The 27,195-nt window shown below is 47.3% G+C and overlaps 1 long non-coding RNA gene across 1 annotated transcript; it reads left to right on the top strand.

The window, feature by feature from the left end:
- The first annotated feature begins 9,584 nt into the window (after nucleotides 1–9,584).
- Nucleotides 9,585–20,358, top strand: LOC138802721 (uncharacterized). Its single transcript, XR_011364804.1, has 3 exons — nucleotides 9,585–9,696; nucleotides 10,010–10,182; nucleotides 20,260–20,358. It is a non-coding gene; the product is annotated as an uncharacterized lncRNA (long non-coding RNA).
- Nucleotides 20,359–27,195: the final 6,837 nt, after the last annotated feature.

Genomic DNA, 27,195 nt, shown 5'->3' with positions numbered 1-27,195 from the left:
TATTTAAGGGGTATTTCCATCCCAGCATGTTATCCACAGGATACAAGACATGCTATCAGGTGGAGGTCTGACCTCTGGGACCCCAAGAGTGCACATGTGGCTTACTCTCCATTTATTCAACAGCCCCATTGATCAGTGGGAGTCCAAAGGATCAGACCCACTGCTGATCAGCATGTTATCCCCAATCCTGTGTATAATGCTGGGACTAGAATACCTCTTTAACCCTTCTGCTGCCGATGTGATGGCCCAGCTGACTAGCCAGTCAGTGATTGGGGCAGGATGCCGCTTCAGTCACTGATCGGATGAGCGGGCTGTCCATTAGCCAGGTATTTCCCCCCAAGTTGTGACGTCATCACAAATGACTTCCAGTAGGGGTTCCGTGGCCGGTCGGTTGGTTTTATGAACTATATGTCATTGTGTATAGTTCTGGTACCCTAGTTACTCACTTAAATTTGGTTCTAGTGCTATATTATTCTATTGCCAATGGTTCTTATTCTCATAGAGTTTTTTTTGTTTGTTTGTTTGTTTGTTTTTTGCCCCACATTTCATTGTGCATGGTTCTGGTACCCAAGTAAATTATTGAGCTTGTTTGTTAAACCATATGTAATTATTGAGCTTGGTTCTTGTACCATATTTAATTATTGTGCATGGTCATAGTATCCAAGTTAATTATTTAGCTTAGTTCTTGTACCATATTTTATTATTGCACATGGTTCTGCTATTCTAATTACTGTATCTACTGGTTCTAGTACCATTTGTATTTACTGTGCATGGTTCTGGTACCATAGTTATGTACTGGGCTTGCTATTTGTACCATACATTTATATTCACAGAAAAGCTAAACTGAGTGCACAAGATTGACAATGGAATTGTGGGAAAGATACTAAGGTATATAGGAAACTTTAAAATACCTATACAATTTTGGTAATTTTTTTCATTGTGAATGAACTACAGTAATTTTAATAAAATGCAGATACAAAGGCAACAAATAAATAATCGTAATAATATGACATTACTACAATTCAGAGTTTGCTAATTATCTGGGAGGCTAGCAAGGTTTGGCGCTGAAAGTCCTTTCCTGAATTCTCCTGATATTTTATAGACCTCACATTTTAATCATCTTTTCTACTTAACTTTATTTTAAATCTGAAAACACATTGTGGGTAAAATGTTTTTCTTTTTTTTTTTAATTTTTATTTTTAGCTAGCTTTAGAAAAAGAGAACAAAAATCTGCCCCCCCCCCCAGCAATCCTGGCAGAAATCCAAGTAATTTTTTCTCTCCAGCCAAGTAGTGTGTCTGCAGGCGGTGAGGGCTGGTAATGATTTCACATGCATTTAAACGATGAGCTCCAGTTTAGTTTAGGTGAAAGGACAATTCTTCTCATTAACGTCGGTTTTCTGAAAGACTACCTCTCCATAACACCGAATGGTAATAACCTCAGCAGGATGAGGGATTTTGGAGCTGTTCTAATTTAACCATTGTTCACTGTGCACTACATGTTTTACTATTTTTTCTCAATTTTTTATATCTTTTCGTGTGTTTTTTTGTTTTTTATAAATTGCTCTGTTGTTTAAGTAAAATCCTGATATATTTCACGGTTAATCTGCTTCTTGTTCTGTTCAATAAATTTCCTTCAAAAGTTAGAAGAAAAAAAAGAGACTGTGAGGGTGGAAAATCCACAACAGGTGAATCTGCTTATATGGCAGCAGGGCTGTATATTACCATCCTCCCCCCGGAGCCTATATGGCAGCAGGGCTGTATATTACCATCCCCCCCCGGAGCCTATATGGCAGCAGGGCTGTATATTACCATCCTCCCCCCGGAGCCTATATGGCAGCAGGGCTGTATATTACCATCCCCCCCCCCCCCCGGAGCCTATATGGCAGCAGGGCTGTATATTCCCATCCCCCCCCCCCCCCCGAAGCCTATATGGCAGCAGGGCTGTATATTACCATCCCCCCCCCGGAGCCTATATGGCAGCAGGGCTGTATATTACCATCCCCCTCCCCCCCGGAGCCTATATGGCAGCAGGGCTGTATATTACCATCCCCCCCCCGGAGCCTATATGGCAGCAGGGCTGTATATTACCATCCCCCTCCCCCCCGGAGCCTATATGGCAGCAGGGCTGTATATTACCATCCCCCCCCCCAGGAGCCTATATGGCAGCAGGGCTGTATATTACCATCCCCCCCCCCCGGAGCCTATATGGTAGCAGGGCTGTATATTACCATCCCCCCCCCCCCCCCGGAGCCTATATGTCAGCAGGGCTGTATATTACCATCCCCCCCCCCCCCCGGAGCCTATATGTCAGCAGGGCTGTATATTACCATCCCCCCCCCCCCCCGGAGCCTATATGGCAGCAGGGCTGTATATTACCATCCTCCCCCCGGAGCCTATATGGTAGCAGGGCTGTATATTACCATCCTCCCCCCGGAGCCTATATGGCAGCAGGGCTGTATATTACCATCCCCCCCCCCCCCCGGAGCCTATATGGCAGCAGGGCTGTATATTCCCATCCCCCCCCCCCCCGAAGCCTATATGGCAGCAGGGCTGTATATTACCATCCCCCTCCCCCCCGGAGCCTATATGGCAGCAGGGCTGTATATTACCATCCCCCCCCCCCGGAGCCTATATAGCAGCAGGGCTGTACATTACCATCCCCCTCCCCCCCGGAGCCTATATGGCAGCAGGGCTGTATATTACCATCCCCCCCCCCCCGGAGCCTATATGGCAGCCGGGCTGTATATTACCAATCCCCCCCCCCGGAGCCTATATGGTAGCAGGGGCTGTATATTACCATCCCCCCCCCCCCCGGAGCCTATATGGCAGCAGGGCTGTATATTACCATCCCCCCCCCGGAGCCTATATGGCAGCAGGGCTGTATATTACCATCCTCCCCCCGGAGCCTATATGGCAGCAGGGCTGTATATTACCATCCCCCCCCCCCGGAGCCTATATGGCAGCAGGGCTGTATATTACCATCCCCCCCCCCCCCCGGAGCCTATATGGCAGCAGGGCTGTATATTACCATCCTCCCCCCGGAGCCTATATGGCAGCAGGGCTGTATATTACCATCCCCCCCCCCCCCCCCGAGCCTATATGGCAGCAGGGCTGTATATTACCATCCCCCCCCCCCCCGGAGCCTATATGGCAGCAGGGCTGTATATTACCATCCCCCCCCCCCCGGAGCCTATATGGCAGCAGGGCTGTATATTACCATCCCCCCCCCCCCCCCCGGAGCCTATATGGCAGCAGGGCTGTATATTACCCCCCCTCCCCCCCCCCGGAGCCTATATGGCAGCAGGGCCGTATATTACCATCCCCCCTCCCCCCCGGAGCCTATATGGCAGCAGGGCTGTATATTACCATCCCCCCCCCCCCCCCCCGGAGCCTATATGGCAGCAGGGCTGTATATTACCCCCCCTCCCCCCCCCCCGGAGCCTATATGGCAGCAGGGCTGTATATTACCATCCCCCCCCCCCACGGAGCCTATATGGCAGCAGGGCTGTATATTACCATCCTCCCCCCGGAGCCTATATGGCAGCAGGGCTGTATATTACCATCCCCCCCCCCCCCCCCGGAGCCTATATGGCAGCAGGGCTGTATATTACCATCCTCCCCCCTCCCCCCCGGAGCCTATATGGCAGCAGGGCTGTATATTACCATCCTCCCCCCTCCCCCCCGGAGCCTATATGGTAGCCGGGCTGTATATTACCATCCCCCCCCCCCCCCCCGGAGCCTATATGGCAGCAGGGCTGTATATTACCATCCCCCCCCCCCGGAGCCTATATGGCAGCAGGGCTGTATATTACCATCCTCCCCCCTCCCCCCCGGAGCCTATATGGCAGCAGGGCTGTATATTACCATCCCCCCCCCCCCCCGGAGCCTATATGGCAGCACGGCTGTATATTACCATCCCCCCCCCCCCCCCGGAGCCTATATGGCAGCAGGGCTGTATATTCCCATCCCCCTCCCCCCGGAGCCTATATGGCAGCAGGGCTGTATATTACCATCCTCCCCCCTCCCCGGAGCCTATATGACAGCAGGGCTGTATATTACCATCCCCCCCCCCCCCCCCCCCCCCCCCGGAGCCTATATGGCAGCAGGGCTGTATATTACCATCCCCCCCCCCCCCCGGAGCCTATATGGCAGCAGGGCTGTATATTACCATCCCCCTCCCCCCCGGAGCCTATATGGCAGCAGGGCTGTATATTACCATCCCCCCCCCCCCCGGAGCCTATATGGCAGCAGGGCTGTATATTACCATCCCCCCCCCCCGGAGCCTATATGGCAGCAGGGCTGTATATTACCATCCCCCCCCCCCCCCCGGAGCCTATATGGCAGCAGGGCTGTATATTACCATCCCCCCCCCCCCCCCGGAGCCTATATGGCAGCAGGGCTGTATATTACCATCCCCCCCCCCCCCCCCCCCGGAGCCTATATGGCAGCAGGGCTGTATATTACCATCCCCCCCCCCCGGAGCCTATATGGCAGCAGGGCTGTATATTACCATCCCCCCCCCCCCCCCCGGAGCCTATATGGCAGCAGGGCTGTATATTACCATCCCCCCCCCCCCCCCCGGAGCCTATATGGCAGCAGGGCTGTATATTACCATCCCCCCCCCGGAGCCCATATGTCTCAGGATATGGAGGAGCTGGGGACGGCATCACTTTGTTCCCTTTGATTGTTTATCAGGTTTTCTTGCTTAGAGACCATAAAACTATTTCAACTGCTTCAAAACACGGAGAGAATATATTATCTGCAACAGAGACAGGAACAAAGGTTTCCTGCTTAATATGGAGCAAATCGCATGAGATTCAACCCAAACACAAATCTATTCCAAGGGGCAAAAAGAGGTCTAAACAAAGCCGCAAATATGGAGAGCAAACAGGTGGGTTCCCGAAGGTGTCACATCGCTCCTGGAGAAGTCACATGGTTCCCAGAGGTGTCACATGGTTCCTGGAGGGGCTCCACACTGGTGTCACATGGTTCCCAGAGGTGTCACATGGTTCCCAGAGGTGTCACGTAGTTCCAAGAGGTGTTACATGGTTCCCAGAAGAACTCCGCACTGGTGTCACATGGTTCCCGGAGGTGTCACATGGTTCCCGGAAGCAGGGCCGCCATCAGGAATTTCGGGGCCCCATACAACCAAAGTGTCTGGGCCCCCCACATTAATAATAAAAAAAATAGTGTGTTGGCCCCACGCCTTGCTGGGAGGTATAATTTGGTTCAGATCAATTCTAGAGAACTGGCTCATATTCCCCATTTTTCCCAGTGGCTTAAAATGTAACCTCTGTTATACAGTTATAAGATTGTAGAAACTAAATGTGAACAAGGTGCAATGTAAATGTCACCATACAGACACTTACTTGTATAGCTGCCTCTTGTGCTCTGTATGCAGTGCATTATATCCACCCCTGCAACGTACAATTTATAGCGTGTCTACAAGTGAGGCTGTTCCATGTTAGTGAGCATATACAAATCACACCCCCCCCCAGGCAGACTAGTTTAGCTCACCCAAGCCAGTGATAGCGAATACATGGCGGTGAGAACGCTTTCTAGGAGATCCTGTTTGTGCAGCAGAGGTGTCTTTATCCTGCTCTGCATAGACCCTCGAAATTCAATAATCCCAGACGGGGCATTGCCGAGCACTCACCAGCATTCTGAATACAGGGGAACCCCGACCCCACTCTTGTATAAGTTTTAGTCTCCATCATAATGAGCCCCGCTGGGCTTGTAGACACGCTATAAATTGTACGTTGCAGGGGTGAATATAATGCACTGCATACAGAGCACAAGAGGCAGCTATACAAGTAAGTGTCTATTTGAATTGCACCTTGTTCACATTTAGGTTCTACAATTCTATAACTGTATAACAGAGGTTACATTTTAAGCCACTGGGGAAAATGGGGAATATGAGCCAGTTCTCTAGAATTGATCTCACACACAGACACCAGCACACATGTATACAGACACCAGCACACATGTATACACACATACAGACACCAGCACACATGTATACAGACACCAGCACACATGTATACAGACACCAGCACACATGTATACACACATACAGACACCAGCACAACAGGGCACGATGAAGTTTGAACTTCTGCAACCTGGAGAAATCACCTGATATCACCTGCAGTCCTATGTAACACCACATAACACAGTGGTATCTCTGAGTACAGATAATGTAGTAGATTTCACCTGCAGTCCTATGTAACAGCACAGATAACACAGTGATATCTCTGAGTATAGATCATGTAGTAGATGTCACCTGCAGTCCTATGTAACAGCACAGATAACACAGTAAAATCCCTCTGAGTACAGATTATGTAGTAGTCACCTGCAGTCCTATGTAACAGCACAGATAACACAGTGATATCTCTGAGTACAGATAATGTAGATGTCACCTGCAGTCCTATGTAACACCACAGATAACACAGTGATATCTCTGAGTACAGATAATGTAGTAGTCACCTGCAGTCCTATGTAACAGCACAGATAACACAGTGATATCTCTGAGTACAGATAATGTAGTAGCTGTCACCTCGGGGCGCCCCTACTAAATGATGTTCTACAAAATAAGAAAAGTGTCATACAGGGACTCACAGGTGACGTCTTCTTTGATCTGAGGCGTCACTTTCCCTTTTCCTCTCCATCCGGCCCAGACCTCCAGGATGATTCCTTCCAGATATGTTTCATCTTTTCAGAACCTGCGAGACAAACAATTTAGGCTCCGCACATTTCTAGCAACTTCCTTCCCTTTCTCCCTCCTGTAGGCTCCCATAGTAACTGCGCTGTGTGGGGTGCCCCCTGTATGTGGGATCCCCCGCTGTGCCCCCTGTATGTAGGATCCCCTGCTGTGCCCCCTGTATGTGGGATCCCCTGCTGTGCCCCCTGTATGTAGGATCCCCTGCTGTGCCCCTGTATGTAGGATTCCCTGCTGTGCCCCCTGTATGTAGGATCCCCTGCTGTGCCCCCTGTATGTAGGATCCCCTGCTGTGCCCCCTTTATGTAGGATCCCCTGCTGTGCCCCCTTTATGTAGGATTCCCTGCTGTGCCCCCTGTATGTAGGATCCCCTGCTGTGCCCCCTGTATGTAGGATTCCCTGCTGTGCCCCCCTGAGCTAATAATGCCCCTAGAGGTACCCCCATGAACTAATAATTCCCCCAGAGGTGGCCCCCATGAACTAATAATGCCCCTAGAGGTACCCCCATACACTAATAATGCCCCCAGAGATGCCCCCATGAGTTAATAATGCCCCCAGAGATGCCCCCATGAACTAATAATGCCCCCAGAGGTGCCCCCATATACTAATAATGCCCCCAGAGGTGCCCCCATGAACTAATAATGCCCCCAGAGGTGCCCCCATATACTAATAATGCCCCCAGAGGTGCCCTCATGAACTAATAATGTCCCCAGAGGTACCCCCATATACTAATAATGCCCCAGAGGTGCCCCCATATACTAATAATGCCCCCAGATGTGCCCCCATGAACTAATAATGCCCCCAGAGGTCCCCCCATATACTAATAATGCCCCCAGAGGTGCCCCCATATACTAATAATGCCCCCAGAGGTGCCCCATACACTAATAATGCCCCCAGAGGTGCCCCCATACACTAATAATGCCCTCAGAGGTTCCCCCCATATACTAATAATGCCCCCAGAGGTGCCCCCATGAACTAATAATGCCCCCAGAGGTGCCCCCATACACTAATAATGCCCCCAGAGGTGCCCCCATATACTAATAATGCCCCCAGAGGTGCCCCCATATACTAATAATGCCCCCAGAGGTGCCCCCATACACTAATAATGCCCCCAGAGGTGCCCCCATACACTAATAATGCCCCCAGAGGTTCCCCCCATATACTAATAATGCCCCCAGAGGTGCCCCCATATACTAATAATGCCCCCAGAGGTGCCCCCATACACTAATAATGCCCCCAGAGGTGCCCCCATATACTAATAATGCCCCCAGAGGTGCCCCCATACACTAATAATGCCCCCAGAGGTTCCCCCCATATACTAATAATGCCCCCAGAGGTGCCCCCATATACTAATAATGCCCCCAGAGGTGCCCCCATATACTAATAATGCCCCCAGAGGTGCCCCCATACACTAATAATGCCCCCAGAGGTGCCCCCATACACTAATAATGCCCCCAGAGGTTCCCCCCATATACTAATAATGCCCCCAGAGGTGCCCCCATATACTAATAATGCCCCCAGAGGTGCCCCCGTAGACCAATAATGCCCCCAGAGGTGCCCCCATATACTAATACTGCCCCCAGAGGTGCCCCCATACACTAATAATGCCCCCAGAGGTGCCCCCATATACTAATACTGCCCCCAGAGGTGCCCCCATATACTAATAATGCCCCCAGAGGTGCCCCCATATACTAATAATGCCCCCAGAGGTGCCCCCATACACTAATAATGCCACCAGAGGTGCCCCAATATACTAATAATGCCCCCAGAGGTGCCCCCATATACTAATAATGCCCCCAGAGGTGCCCCTAAAAAAACAAACATCCTACTCACCTAATCCGCGCTGTGCAGGCAGCAGCTCTCCTCCTCCTCTTCGGGCTCCATCTTGCGAGCCGCAGGGACGGGACTTCCGGCAGACGTGATGACGTCACATGATCACGCCTGCCGGAGAGGTCACGTCCCGGCCTCCCATAGGCTGCTGGTATGAAGTGCCGGCAGCCTATGGGAGAGAATACAGGAGGAGGACGCTGACAGGTCCTGCTCCTGTATTCTGATCGCTTTAATGTTCCGCCCGCTCACTGTGCGGGCGGAACATCAAAGCGATCAGTGCATCTCGAGTAGCTGCGCGGCCGCAGCTTCCCGGGATGCTCAAAAACAAGTGGCAAGGGGGGCCGTGCGGGCCCCCCTAGCGTAGCGGACGGGGGGCGGCGGCCGGCGGGCCCCCCCCATGTCTCTTAGGGTCTGGGCCCCATACGGCAGTACCAGTTGTACTGCCCTATCAGCGGCCCTGCCTGGAAGTGTCACATGGTTCCCAGAGAGGCTCCGCACTGGTTTCATATGGCTTACGGAGGTGTCACATGGTTCCCGGAAGTGTCACATGGTTCCCGGAGAGGCTCCGCACTGGTGTCACATGGTTCTCAGAGGTGTCACATGGTTCCCGGAGCGGCTCCGTGCTGGTGTCACATGGTTCGCGGAGGTGCTCAGCACTGGTGTCACATCGAGCCCCTGTATAGCCCCCAAAATTTGTTTCTTAAGGCTATGTTCCCAAATTGCGCAATTCATGGTAAAATAGCGATATTTTTGCAGTAATTTGGATGGAATTGTGGCAAAAATAGTGCTGATTAGCACTAATTAAAAACTATGTGTGAACACAGGCTAATACATAAGCAATAGGGCTCCATTATAGTCAAAAGAACTCAAAGGGACGGTGTCACAAAGCAAAGACAGTTTAATCAGATGTGTACCATATCTGATCACTTCCTGGTTACCTCTCTGAACTGTGACCCTGTGGTTGCCAGGCAACAATGCAGACACTTTCCCACAATCCCCCTTGCTGCATGTGAAGAGAAAACCAACTGCCAGTACTAATGGGACAGATCATGTGACTGGGATTGAACTGATCATGTGCGACAGAGGAAAGCGGCTGCCTGGTGGGCCGTAACCAAGGGCAACAGATAGTGACACTAAGCAGCAGATGGGGGTTAGTGCCTCTATATCTCTCACACAATACATTATAACAAATGGTTGTACATTGCAATATCTTTATCATAATGCATCCCAAGAGACAATAGACCTATAATTGTTAGATCTCCTCACACTAAGAAAACATGGAGGAGGACACTGATTGGCCGCTGGTGGGTTAATCCAGTTGTAGATGCTCATCAACCTTGCTTTATGCCGTCACCTATGGAAAGTGTCTCTATGGTTAGATGTCAGTCTGTAGAAAAGGATTCCTGTTTTCTGTTTTAATCGTTTTCTATTAATAGTTTTACTATTTTTTATAACTTTTCTAGTAGTTGCCATGTTGAAATCACAGCAGGGTGTGAGCGCTTTATGGCAGCTGATGGATGTCAGAGAACGTCATAGATTATACCCGTCCCCAGGAAATGGATTACGGCTCCTCACCAGAGACTAGAGGGTTAAAGGGTCACCACATATATACCATAGCCTTGTCTATCTGTATAAGGTGAAAATTCTGCCTTACCTAGGCCGTTAGCAATTCAATATCCACAATAGTAATGAGATGACTCTGCTCATCCTATCCTAGTCTACTCAGCAAAGTTGTCACATGAGCTATGAGCTTTTTATGTAACTATGCTTCATATATATATATATATATATATATATATATATATATATATATAATCCCTAATTTGACATTTTGTAACGATTTTTTTGTACAAAATTCAGGAATGATTCTCAGGATTGGCCAAACTCTGCTAGTAAATTACATTACATTACAGATTCATTTTATCTAATCCTGAGTACGTTTATTACTGTAAGGTCTGATACCTGAAGGTTTGAATCCTTCAAAGATATAATGGAGCTGTTATTATATGCCTCTAATGGTTATGAAATGACTCTGCTCATGGTGTCCCAGTCTACACAGCAAAGCTAACAAGCAGATTAGTAGTCACTGCATATGGATAGACACAGAACAACACACTCTTTGTCCTTTAAATATATATTCTACTAACTGATATGTTATATCTTTCATCATCTTATATATCTCCTGATTGTTGGAATCTGCCGCTGTGCGCACAACCTTGCCTCTATACCGCTATGAATATGGTAAGAAAATCACGTTAAACGGTCCGATACGTCAGGACTCCGATTAAGAGAGAATTTAATATGTAACCTTTGAGAATGAGAGAAATCCTTGTCACCGTGTTTTCTAAAAGTTGAGCAGATTAATTATCAGTCATTAGTTCTGCGGTTTGAGAAGCTCGCCGAGCACATTGCGGCTCAGCCACGACATCTGATACGTCTGTCACCCGCTTATTATTTGACAGAAAAGGTGATGGGAGAATTAAAGTCTCAAAGGAATCCATTAATGGCTAAATGTTATCTAGATTAAGATTCTATAGGACTTGCAAAGGTAGGCATTTATATTCAGGGCCTAGTTGCAGACCTTAGCAGTAGTATTGCTGTGATGCAGATGAGCTCATGGCCTCGGGCTGCAGCAAACAGCTAGTGTTGGCCTCGGGCTCCTGTACACAATTGGTGCAGTCTTCAGGCAGAAATGTTAGCGGGACTCTTAACAATGGCTGAGATGGCCTGCCTCGGGCACTGACATAGTACAATACACATCAGGCTGCAACACTCAACGGGAACAGCTATGTATAGGATTAATAGATTGCTCACATTGCATCTATACCCAATTTCAGATTTTTGTAAGACACATTTGGTCACACGTTTTACTCATTGGAAGCAAATGTCTCTATAGACAAATCCCTTCTGACGGTTGGTGTAAAGTAGGTTGCGATATCCTTCAATGGGAATAGTAGAAAGGCAGACTGCTGGCGTCTGTACCCTAGACCCAACCGAGGAATGGAGGTCGCTAAAGCAGAATGGATGGTGCCAATACCTCACCCCTCCCAGGCTGCCACTTGACCCCACACTATACTGGGTATTTGCCCGTCTATAAAATCAACCATTACCCCAATCTCTGATGCTCAGAGGAGCTTACAAGTTTTGGCTAGCTGAGGCTGAATGGGAAATTCTGATGGGGGTAACACTGGCCATAGCAGCTTCTATAGGGTCCAGAGGTCAAGGCGGCCAATTGGGAGCCGTTACCTGTAGAAGACAACAAGGTTGTTGCCTTCTGTTATTTAACCTTACTAGGTGGGTTTCTATAATATAGAATGCCATTATCCGTACTGTCTATATCCTGTCATTAGATTGTGGTGGCCCATCTCATTTTTCCATTGGGCCCCTGATATCCTGAATATCAAAATGTAATTCTCTCTTGACCCCACAGTGGTGGCAATACAGAGCATACCTTTGTGTAAGAGTAATGGTGGATGTATCGCTGCCCTGAGTAGAGATGTCATTCAAGGTTCTAGGAAAGCTGATGACCCCTGAGGGGCATTGATGGCCAACATGTTGGCTGCTGTCCATCATTACTAGAAATGTTGAGTAGACTTGTTCTCCAGGATGATGATGAGGACTTACTTCACAATCTTCTCAGAACCGATGAGAACTTTGAGAGAATAAACAAAATATTGTTTCCATAGGATGTGAGGAATATATTATGTTACGTGTGGTGCTTCTCGAGGGAAATGCATTTTAACACTAAACTCTTCATCCTGTATCGTTCATAAAAGCAACAGAAATTATACATTACCATGCGCCTCCCCCCCCCCCCCCCCTCGCATCTGAAGTGAAAATATCCTCCCGGTGTCACCACGAGTTTAAAGCCTGCCGTTTGGCTTATGAGAAGAATTGCATCTTCTTTTGCAAAACAGGTGGCGAGCTTTGTAGTCCTCAAAAGAAAAATAATGGAAAAATAAAAGTCACAGAAGACTTTCTCTTCTCCTTGAAATCTCAGATTAAAGAAATCTAACTACTAAAAAGAACAAATATTACAGATATAATAGAGAGATATGTAAAACCGCAGCGGTTAGGCGGCAATATCACCGCATGATCCTTAGTAAGCAGAGACACTGAAATAATCTGTCTCCTCTGGAGAAGAAAGAGAGGGTTAAAAAAGCAACAATAAAGCGCATTAATATGGGATGTTATCATTGGGAGATGTTTTCTTGACCTTGGGAACATCTTTAGAGGTTCTTCTTCTTCTTCTTCTTCTTACAGATACTGGTTACCGCTATACATCCTGATTATTATGGGTGACGTAATGGAAACAAACAAAAAGAAGGATGTTGGAACCTAAAGTCACCTGATAGGGGCTAAAGAGGGCTCATTAGTGGGGGAAATGGCCAAACCCTAATCCTATAGAAGTAGATGCTACTCAAGAGGGAGACCTACGAGTGTGAAACAGCCAAGTGTCAGAGTCTGAGAGGGTTTATGTTTCTCGAAATTTCTATAGGTCAAGCCTTGCAGTATTTTAAGTGGACCTAGAAGGGTCTAATGTGTCCTGGCAATTTTTTTTGTTTAGACGAGTGCAAATGTACTCTTCTTCACAGAGAAGAAAACTCAAGAAGAAATCTCGTAGTAGACAAGCCGAAGCCTCCTCAAAATGGAAGCATCACCAGCATGTAGACAGGTGATTCAGGTTCCTACCCCTGATCAATATAGAGAAGGTAATGGAGTTTGGTTTAGAGGGAGCGTATACTTGTATACTTGAATGGCACCACCTGCTCCAAGAGGTACAACAGGCCAAGCACAAAAGAGTTTGGTATTGGAAAAGCTTGGTTAGATGCATGGACACATATTGGCCTATCATGACTTCATAGTGTAGGTGAAAAGCCTGCACAGAACATCCATGGAGATCCTATTGTCTAGGGATCCCACTTCATCAGTCATTCATATACTGACCTGGTTGGATTGGTCAACTGTCCAGATCAGAAGACTTTTTTTAACACTAACGTTTGGAAGTGACAACCACAACCCTAATATATTCTGCAATTAAAGCCGCTGAGTAAGTTGCAGAAGTTTAATTTAATTTTATCCTGTTCCATTTCATAGAATTCACTGAAATACAAAGTTGAAATAAAAGGCAACCTCACCAGAACCTTGAGCACCAATATGAAGACTTTCAGGCAACGCTATCAGGAAAATGGATGCAAATGATATTCTATTTGAAAGCAGAAGGACCTTCTATAGTGTGTGACAAATACGAGAGTGGAGAAGGTGTTACCTAATAGGGCCATCATGTAAATTAGATCTATTTGGATGTTCCTTCTTCTTATGAAAGGATGGGAATTTTACAAGTAAAAAGCATCAGTTTCTGTATTAAAATTCAAATGGAGAATGAGTGGAAGGAATGTGACCGGTGTTAGACTCGGGACGGTTCCAACATGAGGAGGAAAAATGCTACTTGAGTACCTTTCCGTCTACATTTTTCTTTTAGTAGTATTTAAAGTGAACGTATCATGAAAAATAATCAGTGTGTATATTGAATGTAGACATGACTTTTGGGAATGGGATGGATACTCGCCTTCTCTTAGACTAACCACATCTACAGTAAACATAGACTGCTGTATACTGTACATGCAAAAAACTCTTTCTTGGTGTCAAAATGTCCACAACTTTACTTAAATTCCAGGAGTCAGGTGTAGTGCGAGGCTATTGAGATTCCCAGGTGGGTGACATATAGCACCCGGCAAGACAGCAATAAAGCAGAGCCAGTACACTATAGGGCACTAATGAGCCTTATGAAGACTCTCACATCTGCACTTAACCACTGTGCCCGCCACTGGATGACGTTACCAACTGCCAAACCAAATCTGTAATAGTTTATTTCTATGCTATATGTAACACCTTCATACATAATTATGACATCCTCTTTTGTCAATATGTTTTTTTTTTTGTTCAATGCCATTAACATATAGGTGAAAACTACATGTCCAGGTAAAAGCTATGAACGACTCACTAAGAGTCATCCTCCAACACTCAGAAAAAGGAAAAACCCTCTGTGGAGGAAACTTCTAGGGAACCATGGCTGAAGGATTACCCTTCCCCTGGTCTTCAAATTTACAACAACATTTTACACTTTACAATGACAATATCAAGCAAATAGATAAAATAATACAGGTATCATGCAGGGCAGGAAAGTAAAGTAAAGCTTCAGTTCTTCTGATGAGAGAAAGAGAGAGGTGACAAAGGAAGTGATATCTGTTGCTAAACCCCAATATTCCTCTAAAGGACTCTCTGTGTTTAAATTTATATCACCATAGAGGCAAGACTGCAGTGTCTATAACTCCCTCCACCTTTTCTTTATGGGGGTCTCAATTTCTACCTAGAAAATAGGCCAACAGCCCCCGGTGCACAGCTAAAGAACAGCGCTGAGTGCGGGAACCAGGTGGAATTTTTTAAAAAAGGACAATGCTACCGTGATGACAGTGCCGGCGCCAATCTGCAACTGTAATAACAAAAACAAAAAGAAGTTTTAACGACTCGGGAAAGAAAACGACTTGTGTGAGATTTTTCCTTCTTTTGGGGGACGATCTCGTTACGGTTTCAGAACGTGTTCTTTAGTCGAGCTGCGTGAAGGAAGTGTTTGCTCAGTTAACATTTTAAGACTTCAGACACGATAAGGAAGCCACAACAATTTGTGAAGAAATTATTCATCTGTGGCCGGTTGTGGCTTTCATTTACTATCGTTCATTTTTCCCCCGTAAGATCAGATAACTTTTGTCCTTGTTAAAGCGCGGATTAAATCTTTAAAGTGAAGTCAATTTAAAGGTTTGATAGAATTTGTTCATGTGCAAACATTTCAGTGTTGACTTTAGAGAATGGACATTACTGCAGTGGGCAAAGACGTAAAGTAAATTTGTTATCTACACACAGAACTACTCTGGTTGCTTTAAGCCATCGGATCAGCAGTCGTCTACATCATTGTGATGGAGCTGGAAGGGATTTCTATTATTTATTTCTTCATCTTCTTGGGTTGAGGACTGAATACACTGGCTACAACTGATATTGCTGACATTTTTACATTTCTGACTAGTGCCAATATGGATTGGATAAGGACTAGTTACTGCTGTATGAACAACATGTAGGGCCAAGTTTACACCACATATAACACTGGCCATTCTGTGACCCGGATGGGTCACAGAATGGCCGATGTTATTGAAACTCATCCCGACCGGTACTGCAGTACCAGCTGGATGATCTTCATTTCTGGTGAATTCGGATGCGCCCGCATCCCAATTCACCACTGCACACAATGCAGAGTGCTGCCAGAGCAGTCAGTTGGAATCCTGGCTGGAGCGTATACTATGTGTATACCCTCCGGACGGGATTTCATTCATTTACATACAACATATGATTTGTATAAATCAGGCCGTTGTTGCAAATCGCATGATATATACAAAACATATGTTGTGTGAACATAGCATAAAAATTAGTGAGTCACCAAGATTCATTCCGGGAGGTTTTTCTCAATTTGGCCATCAAATTTGATCAGATTTGGCCCTTTACTCGCTGCACCAAGGAGTGCACCACACCAGCACAAAAAAAAAAAAACCCTGGGGAGGAAACCTTTAGGAAACCATGGCTGGAGGATTACCCTTCCTTTGGGCTTCAAACTTACAACAACATTGTACAAGCTACCATATACAATGATATCAAACAAATAACAGATATACTAATACAAATATCATTATGTATGGCATGGGAGTAAAGTTTGCTCCAGTTCTTCTGATGAGAGAAAGAGGAAGTCATATCTCTTGTTAGACCCTGGGCAGGGACTCAGTAGCGGTCTTGGGCACCACGAATACCACGCAATTGCGTGGGGCCCCCGACATCCAGGGGGGCCCCGCTCTGGTGCACAAAACCGCTGCGGCTAACTATGTGCGCTCGTAACGAGCGCACATAGTTAAAGGCAGCAGCGGCACTGACAGGGCAGGAGCCATTGGCTCCCTCCCTGTCAGTCACTCTTGTGGCCGCAGGAAGTGTTTTCCCTGCGGTCACAAGAGGCCGCTCTGTGTCTCTGGTGCCGGCGCTCGAGGCGTCACTGGAGCGCCGGTGCCATGACAACGGGAGAGCGGCCTTATGTGACCGCAGGGGAAACACTTCCCGCGGCCACAAGAGGGAAGAGACGAGAAGAGAAGAGGAGACGCCGGACCCAGGTGAGTAAAAATGTTTTTTTTTGTTTTTTTGTGTGTGTTATATATAGGGGGCCTATATAAAACGGGAGGAGCGCACAGGGGGGCTATATAAACGGGGGGAGCGCACAGGGGGGCTATATAAACAGGGGGAGCGCACAGGGGGCTATATAAACGGGGGGAGCGCACAGGGGGCTATATAAACGGGGGGAGCGCACAGGGGGCTATATAAACGGGGGGAGAGCACAGGGGGCTATATAAACGGGGGGAGCGCACAGGGGGCCTATATAAACAGGGGGAGCGCACAGGGGGCTATATAAACGGGGGGAGCGCACAGGGGGGCTATATAAACGGGGGGAGCGCACAGGGGGGCTATATAAACGGGGGGAGCGCACAGGGGGCCTATATAAACAGGGGAGCGCACAGGTGGCTATATAAACGGGGGGAGCGCACAGGGGGGCTATATAAACAGGGGGAGCGCACAGGGGGCTATATAAACGGGGGGAGCGCACAGGGGGCTATATAAACGGGGGGAGCGCACAGGGGGCTATATAAACGGGGGGAGCGCACAGGGGGCCTATATAAACAGGGGGAGGGCACAGGGGGCTATATAAACGGGGGGAGCGCACAGGGGGGCTATATAAACGGGGGGAGCGCACAGGGGGGCTATATAAACGGGGGGGAGCGCACAGGGGGGCTATATAAACGGGGGAGCGCACAGGGGGGCTATATAAACGGGGGGAGCACACAGGGGGCTATATAAACGGGGGGAGCGCACAGGGGGCTATATAAACGGGGGAGCGCACAGGGGGGCTATATAAACGGGGGGAGCGCACAGGGGGCTATATAAACGGGGGAGCGCACAGGGGGGCTATATAAATGGGGGGAGCGCACAGGGGGGCTATATAAACGGGGGGAGCACACAGGGGGCTATATAAACGGAGGAGCGCACAGGGGGGCTATATAAACGGGGGGAGCACAAAGTGGGGGGCTATATAAACGGGGGAGCGCACAGTGGGGCTATATAAACAGGGGGGCTCTATATAAGTGGGGTAGTGCACGGGGGCTATATAAACGGGGGGAGCGCACAGGGGGCTATATAAACGAGAGCACACAGGGGGATATATACAAGTGGGGGAGCTCACAGGGGGCTATATACAAGTGGGGGAGCTCACAGGGGGCTATATACAAGTGGGGGAGCTCACAGGGGGCTATATACAAGTGGGGGAGCTCACAGGGGGCTATATACAAGTGGGGGAGCTCACAGGGGGGCTATATAAGGGGGAGCACACAGGGGGGCTATATACAAGTGGGGGAGCTCACAGGGAGGCTATATAAAACTGGGGGCAGCACACGGGGTATATACAACTGGGGGCAGCACACGGGGGGTATATACAACTGGGGGGAGCACACGGGTATATACGACTGAGAGAAGCACACAGGGGGTCTATATAGTATACTGGGGGAGCACACAGGGGGGCTATGTATAACTGGGTGATCACACAGGTCTATATATAACTGCGGGAGCACACAGGGGGGTCTATATACCACTGGGGACAGCACACAAGAGGTATATACTACAGGGGGCAGCACACAAGTGGTATTTACTACTGTCGGCAGCGCACAAGGGGTCTATATAACTGGGGGCAGCACACAGTGGTCTTAATTACATTGGGACTGCACAGAAGTGCCTATATGCCTCACTACTATACTGGGGCACAGAACATACCTAATTATTAAGTGGGGGCACAGGGACACCTTTAATCTGTGGGGGCACAGAGGGGCGTAACTACTATATAGGGGTACAGGGGACCTAACTACTGGATGTGTTGGAGCCTAAAATATTTCTCTGACAGATTCTGGAGGGAAGATTACCAGCCGGGAGAAGACTTCAAGGTGGCCCACGCTGGATGGAGAGAGAAAGGAAAAAAAGTAAAAGACGCTGATCAGAGAAGACGCCTCCTGTAAGTCACTGGATGTAACTGCACTCTGTTATAGGGTCTGTAGTGATAGGGGTCATGGTGTGGCAGTATTATGTTATGGCATCATTGGTAATATCTTCCTGTTTTGTTCAGAGTAGTTTTGAGGTGATATGTAATCTCTGTATGGTGGTAGGAGGGTTATAAGAGACTACTGGGGGGGGGGGGGGGCAGCGCATGTCGAGGAGGGGGGGCATGGGGGAGCCCCAGACATGACTTTGCTTGGGGCCCCAGAAATGCCAAGACCGCCCCTGTAGGGACTTTCCTGTACCTGTACTTGCGGGGTAGCATACTACTCACTAAAGTGATCATGTGAATTCTTCAGAGGAAGAACTGATTGGCCAGACGAGCAGCAGATACGACAGCAGTACAGGAGCAGCCACTCCTGTTTTTGACATAAATTCACTGATCACTAATACAATATAATCACTTGTCCTACTTTCCTCAAATATTGTCTTCCATGCATTCTAGTAACCACAAAGGGGCACATATATGAAAGCTGTGCCCCTGGCGTACGCTATGGGAAAGGCACAGATTCTTACCTCTTCCATGGCGTACATCAGCCGTATCCTCCCGCTCTGCACCTATGTTATAATGGCTAATGCCTGCAAACAAGTGTCCGTCATGCAGAAGTCTACACCTGCTCCAGGGCTGGCGGCAGGCACAGGTCCCACCGGCTTTACTAAGAAGAATGGGTACATGGGGGCAAGGCTTTAAGACTGGCGTACCATGGTCTTTATAAATGTCCCCCAGTGTTTTTATTTTTTGCTCGGCAGTGCCATGTGAGCGCTTATTTCATGCAGGAGAAGTTGCTGTTTTATTCCAGAAACCATAAAACAGCATGGGATGAAATTGTGCAAAAAAAAACAAAAAAAAAACACAATTATATGTATATTTTGCTGCTTGAGTTTTAGTTTGTAGTTGTAGCTTGATGATGATTTCAATGATTATTATTTTTTGCGTGTGTTTTTTGTGTATGTTTGATTCCTAATATTGGGGATTTTTTTATATTTATTTTATTTTTTTACTACTGAAAATATTACTGCATTCAGCTTATGAAGAAATCCCCTGCCTCCCTGCACCTCACGTCTCTGACCACCTAGATGACACAGAAAGAACGGTTAAATGAGCAGGATCGGGCTTAGAGGGAGTGGCTCTGCAGGTGTCAGCTGTAATACACAGAAGGCCCCATTACATATTGGGCAGACCCCACTACATAACTCCCAGCAACTGCCATACATGTACAGCGGATGTTGTTGAGGGGTACTATCAACATCCCCAAATGCCAGTCTATTCATGTAGAAATCTTAATGGGATATACCTAATGGCACATTGTAGTCACCTACTGCTGGCAGACAATTACAGAGAGAAGCGAAAACCAGAAAGCCAAAGACCCAAATGTGGATTTTTAAAAAATTGTTGCTATAAAAAAAAAAAAGTGTATTTGGTAAAATAGATTAGTATACAGGATTAAGACTGAAAAAACAAGGTTTCCTCCTATGCGATTATTTTGTGTGATTCGGGTTCCTTTGTGGTGTATAATGCAGGATGCAGCTCCGCAGGTCGTGTAAAACAAAGGTCACATCTACAGCGAAGACTCCGGGAAGAAGGAAAAGCAAAACCTCCAAATCTTCCCTAATTAGAAAAGTATCAGGTATGGAGCCACTTTGTACAGTTTGTGCGGCGTTCTCTTGCAGGTGGGGGGGGGGGGGGGGGGGGGCGCCTGGCAGATTGATGCGCTTTCCTAATGCCGGTGTCGGAGGGGTCAGCTGACTTTATACCCAACCAAAATAGTTAATGCAAAATTGTCAATATTGCAGAGAGCAAAAGAAAAACACTTTGTGAACAAAGCGGCGCTCCTGGTCTTCCCTTCTCCCAAAAGAATACATAAGTAATTGGGCATCCACGGTAATTAGTTGTAACTTTGTCAGCCCACGGATTTAATGACTTTGGGGTCGGAGGTTCAGTGCTAACTGGCTGTGCATCTCATTTCTATGCTCCTTATTAATGCGCCGCGCAGACGGGATATCACAAACACCCGATCAAACCATTACAAACCTGTTGACTGATGAAGACAAAAATGCTGAAACCAAAGAGTTAGATTAGCAGCCGGTGCTATAGAACTGATGGGGTCAAGAGGGAGTGCGGGCGGTGGAGCTGCATAATGAAGAGAGAATCTCATGGTGTCAGACTTCTGTTGTACATAGGAGCTGGGGCGGCCGTGTTCTCCCCTCAACTTCTATCTCCAAACACTAATAAATTGTGATATGGAGATGGGAACATATGCTGCTCGTTATTTATTATACAACTATCCAGTATAGCCTATGAGACCGAGGCCATGGAGGGCGCTATCATACATGCAGACTGTGCCGCTATGGAGGCATCAGGTACACAGGTGCCCTCCCATAAGGCTGCGTTCACACACAGTATATTACAGGCAGTATTTGGTCCTCATGACAGGTCCTCATAGCAACCAAAACCAGGAGTGGATTAAAAACACAGAAAGGATCTGGTCACACAATGGTGAAATTGAGTGGATGGCCGCCATATAACGGTAAATAACGGCCATTATTTCAATATAACAGCCGTTGTTTTAAAATAACAGCAAATATTTGCCATTAAATGACGGCCATCCACTCAGTTACAACATTATGTGAACAGATCCTTTCTGTGTTTTTAATCCACTCCTGGTTTTGGTTGCTATACAGCCTCAAATATACGTAGTGTGAAGCCAGCCTTAAAGGGGAACTCCAGCAAAAATCTTTTTCTTTCATATCAACTGGTTTCAGAAGGTTATATTATACATTTGTAATTTACTGCCATTTAAAAATCTCCAGCCTTCCTGTACTTATCAGCTGCTGTATGTCCTGCAGGAAGTGGTGTATTTTCTCCAGTCTGACACAATGCTCTCTGCTGCCACCTCTGTCCATGTCAGGAACTGTCCAGAGCAGCAGCAAATCCCCATAGAAAACCTCTGCTGCTCTGTACAGTTCCTGACATGGACAGAGGTGGCAGCAGAGAGCACTGTGTCAGACTGGAGAGAAACACCACTTCCTGCAGGACATACAGCAGCTGATAAGTACTGGAAGACTGGATATTTTTAAATAGAAGTAAATTACAAATCTAAATAACTTTTTGTTTATATGAAACTATGTCACAATTCAAACAAATAGCAAATAACAAGAATTAGAAATCACCCGTAGATGACCAAAACCAAATGATGACGGAAACTAACCAAATTATGAAGATCTCCAGAAGGTGGATGATGAAATAAATAATAAAAATCAGCCTCAAATGATATGCCCAGATTATGACATCACACGCAGTGGGTGTGGCCACACAGGTGATATCATTAACAGTATTTATAGTAGCGCTGGAACTAGACTTACATGACGACATCATATTATGTGCTCTGTGCTCTACATCTAGTTTTTCTGAATGATTATACATGATTTACTAGTAGGACACAAGGATCCACTTCAAGGACAAAAAAAATCCAATATTAGGAGACAAGGATCCACCAATAGGATCAAAGTATCCAGTACTAGGACCCAAAGATCTAATTCTAGTTCTTATAATTATGATACACAAATTCATTAGGACCTATGGACCAAGTGCTAGGACACAAATATCTCATGCTAGGTCTCAAGGATCCACTGCTAGGACTCAAGGATCTACTGCTAGGACTCAAGGATCTACTGCTAAGACTCAAGAATCCACTGCTAGGACTCAAGGATCTACTCCTAGGACTCAAGGATCCACTGCTGGGACTCAAGGATCCACTACTAGGACTCAAGGATCTACTGCTAGGACTCAAGGATCTACTGCTAAGACTCAAGAATCCACTGCTAGAACTCAAGGATGCACTGCTAAGACTCAAGGATCCACTACTAGGACTCAAGGATCCACTGCTGGGACTCAAAGATCCACTACTAGAACCCAAGGATCCACTGCTGGGACTCAAGGATCTACTGCTAGGACTCAAAATCCACTGCTAAGACTCAAGAATCCACTGCTAAGACTCAAGGATCCATTACTAGGACTCAAGGATCCACTGCTGGGACTCAAGAATCCACTGCTAGAACTCAAGGATGCACTGCTAGGACTCAAGGATCCACTACTAGAACTCAAGGATCCACTACTAGAACTCAAGGATCCACTATTAGAACTCAAGGATGCACTGCTAAGACTCAAGGATCCACTACTAGGACTCAAGGATCCACAGCTGGGACTCAAGAATCCACTGCTAGAACTCAAGGATGCACTGCTAGGACTCAAGGATCCACTGCTGGGACTCAAGGATGCACTGCTAAGACTCAAGGATCCACTACTAGGACTCAAGGATCCACTGCTGGGACTCAAGGATCCACTACTAGAACCCAAGGATCCACTGCTGGGACTCAAGGATCTACTGCTAGGACTCAAAATCCACTGCTAAGACTCAAGAATCCACTGCTAAGACTCAAGGATCCACTACTAGGACTCAAGGATCCACAGCTGGGACTCAAGAATCCACTGCTAGAACTCAAGGATCCACTATTAGAACTCAAGGATGCACTGCTAAGACTCAAGGATCCACTACTAGGACTCAAGGATCCACAGCTGGGACTCAAGAATCCACTGCTAGAACTCAAGGATGCACTGCTAGGACTCAAGGATCCAGTGCTAGAACTCAATGATCCACTGCTAGGACTCAAGGATCCAGTGCTAGAACTCAATGATCCACTGCTAGGACTCAAGAATCCACTGCTAGGACTCAAGGATCCACTGCTAGGACTCAAGGATGCACTGCTAGGACTCAAGGATCCAGTGCTAGAACTCAATGATCCACTGCTAGGACTCAAGAATCCACTGCTAGGACTCAAGGATCCACTGCTAGGACTCAAGGATCCAGTGCTAGAACTCAATGATCCACTGCTAGGACTCAAGAATCCACTGCTAGGACTCAAGGATCCACTGCTAAAACTCAAGGATCCATTGCTAGGACTCAAGGATCCAATGCTAGGACACAAATATCTAATGCTAGAACTCAAGGATTCACTGCTGGGACTCGAGAATCCACTGCTAGGATATAAGAATCCACTGCTAGGATAAAATGATCCACCACTAGGACACAAAGATCAAATTCTAGTTCTTATAATGATAATACATGAATTTATCACTAGGACCAATGGATCCAATTCCACTCAGATCCACCACAAGGATTCACTGCCAGGACACCCAGATCCACCTGGGGATCCACTGCCAAGACGTAGAGATCCACCACAAGGATCCACTGCCAAGACGAAGAGATCCACCACAAGGATCCACTGCCAGGACACCCAGATCCACCACAAGGATCCATGAGGATGCCGAGGCCTTCTTTCAGCGGGTCTTCCTTCCCGGGCTCGGGGCTCTCATGTACAGTTTTTGGGTTTTTCTCTCTGCAGATGTTACACCAAATCCGTTCCTTCCCCTGCCGTGGCAATGATTTCTTGAGACGCCTAATAATCCGGTGGGATCCTCAGGAGGCGCAGCACATGCGGCTGATCCATGCGACGTGTTGTAGAAACTTTTGTGACCGATTTCCTGTTCTGAATAAAAGTTTACCAACATTTCTTAAAAAGTGAAGGCGTATTTATCACAGCTGCCTAGACGGAGAGCGCGGCGCTGCAATCAGAGGTGGAATCGCGAGGTTTTTGTTACTTCTCACCTTTCAGGAGATGTAAATTAGACGGGAAAAATCCAAACACTGGATCATTATGAAGTTCTGGTGGGAAGTGTAAATTGTAGAAAACATAGAGCAGCGAGCGCTTCCCGTGACCTTCATCTCCAGACTCCGGCTCCTCGCCTGCCAGTTTAATTAACATTATTTCATAGAGGAAAGACGGATATTCCTCATTATGTCTTATTACCCAATGTACATGTGAAGAATTACTCATAAATATGGCGACAGTACAGAGGGGGCGGCGGAGGAACCGGCCCCGACACATGAGAGGCCCAAACACACTCTAAGGGACATTTGGCTAAAGTTTAAGCATTTTCCTTTAGATCTGAAGTGGATGGAGATAAAACGCTGCGTCTCCTCGAAGACGATGAGAATTGTCACCATAGCAGGAGAGTAGCATACTAATGTAAGAAGGCCACAATCACCTAGCAACACAGGGATGGAAGAGGAGCCGGATTCACAGCAGCACAGAGGATTTTACAAGGGGAGTGTAGAAGGAGCATGCACCACAGCAGCACAGAGGATGTAACAAGGGGAGTGTAGAAGGAGCATGCACCACAGCAGCACAGAGGATTTCACAAGGGGAGTGTAGAAGGAGCATGCTCCACAGCAGCACAGAGGATGAAACAAGGCGACTGTAGAAGGAGCATGCTCCACAGCAGCACAGAGGATTTCACAAGGGGAGTGTAGAAGGAGCATGCTCCACAGCAGTGCTCCATACAGTAATAATATCTCCTTTGCCCTATACAGTAATAATCCCCCCTATGCCCCATACAGTAATAATCCCCCCTGTGCCCCCATACAGTAATAATACCCCCTGTGCCCCATACAGGAATAATACCCCCTGTGCCCCCATACAGTAATAATCCCCCCTGTGCCCCATACAGTAATAATCCCCCCTGTGCCCCCATACAGTAATAATACCCCCTGTGCCCCATACAGGAATAATCCCCCCTGTGACTCATACAGTAATATTATCTCCTGTGCCCCATACAGTAATAATACTCACTGTGCCCCATACAGTAATAATACCCCCTGTGCCCCATACAGGAATAATACCCCCTATGCCCCATACAGTAATAATACCCCCTGTGCCCCATACAGGAATAATACCCCCTGTGCCCCATACAGTAATAATTCCCCTGTGCCCCCATACAGTAATAATCCCCCCTGTGCCCCATACAGTAATAATCCCCCCTGTACCCCATACAGTAATAATCCCCCCTGTGCCCCATACAGTAGTAATCCCCTGTGCCCCATAAAGTAATAATCCCCCCTGTGCCCCATACAGTAATAGCATCCCCTGTGCCCCCTGTACAGTAATAGCATCCCCTGTGCCCCCATACATAATAGTATCCCCTGTGCCCCCTGTACAGTAATAATATCCCCTGTGCCCCCATACATAATAGTATCCCCTGTGCCCCCTGTACAGTAATAGCATCCCCTGTGCCCCCATACATAATAGCATCCCCTGTTCCCCATACATAATAGTATTCCCTGTGCCCCCTGTACAGTAATAGCATCCCCTGTGCCCCCATACATAATAGCATCCCCTGTTCCCCATACATAATAGTATCCCCTGTGCCCCCATACATAATAGTATCTCCTGTTCCCCATACATAATAGTATCCCCTGTGCCCCCATATATAATAGTATCCCCTGTGCCCCCTGTACAGTAATAATACCCCCTGTGCCCCCATACATAATAGTATCCCCTGTGCCCCATACATAATAGTATCCCCTGTGCCCCCATACATAATAGTATCCCCTGTGCCCCTATACAGTAATAGCATCCCCTGTGCCCCATACATAATAGTATCCCCTGTGCCCCCATACATAATAGTATCCCCTGTGCCCCTATACAGTAATAGCATCCCCTGTGCCCCCATACATAATAGCATCCGCTGTTCCCCCATACATAATAGTATCCCCTGTGCCCCCTGTACAGTAATAATACCCCCTGTGCCCCCATACATAATAGTATCCCCTGTGCCCCCTGTACAGTAATAATACCCCCTGTGCCCCATACCGTAATAATACCCCCTGTGCCCCCATACATAATAGTATCCCCTGTGCCCCCATATATAATAGTATCCCCTGTGCCCCCTGTACAGTAATAATACCCCCTGTGCCCCCATACATAATAGTATCCCCTGTGCCCCCATACATAATAGTATTCCCTGTGCCCCCTGTACAGTAATAATACCCCCTGTGCCCCATACCGTAATAATACCCCCTGTGCCCCCATACATAATAGTATCCCCTGTGCCCCCGTACAGTAATAATACCCCCTGTGCCACCATTCATAATAGTATCCCCTGTGCCCCCTGTACAGTAATAATACCCCCTGTGCCCCATACAGTAATAGCATCCCCTGTGCCCCCATACATAATAGTATCCCCTGTGCCCCCTGTACAGTAATAATACCCCCTGTGCCACCATTCATAATAGTCAAAAAACAAAAGGTGCAACAGCAAAGCACAGGTGCAAGGACTCACCGTATATACTCCTCCCAGCTCTATAGATATTAAAAATTAAAATATAAATTTTTTTTTAGTAAAGTGAGAATCTTAGCAAACTATTTAATCAAACAAAGTGTACCATGTCGCCACGTTAAGGCGTCCTGAGATACACGGTCCCTACTCTAGCATATTCACACTAGCAATGTTAGAGTAGGGACCATGTCTCGAGGACGCCTTAACGTGGCGACATGGTACACTCTGTTTGAGTAAATAGTTTGCTAAGATCCTCACTTTTCTAAAAAATAAATAAATTATATTTTA

Source organism: Dendropsophus ebraccatus, chromosome 10, assembly GCF_027789765.1.
Source record: "Dendropsophus ebraccatus isolate aDenEbr1 chromosome 10, aDenEbr1.pat, whole genome shotgun sequence".
NCBI lineage: Eukaryota > Metazoa > Chordata > Amphibia > Anura > Hylidae > Dendropsophus > Dendropsophus ebraccatus.
Note: the sequence above shows the minus strand (reverse complement) of the source record. Positions and strands in the feature narration are given on the sequence as shown.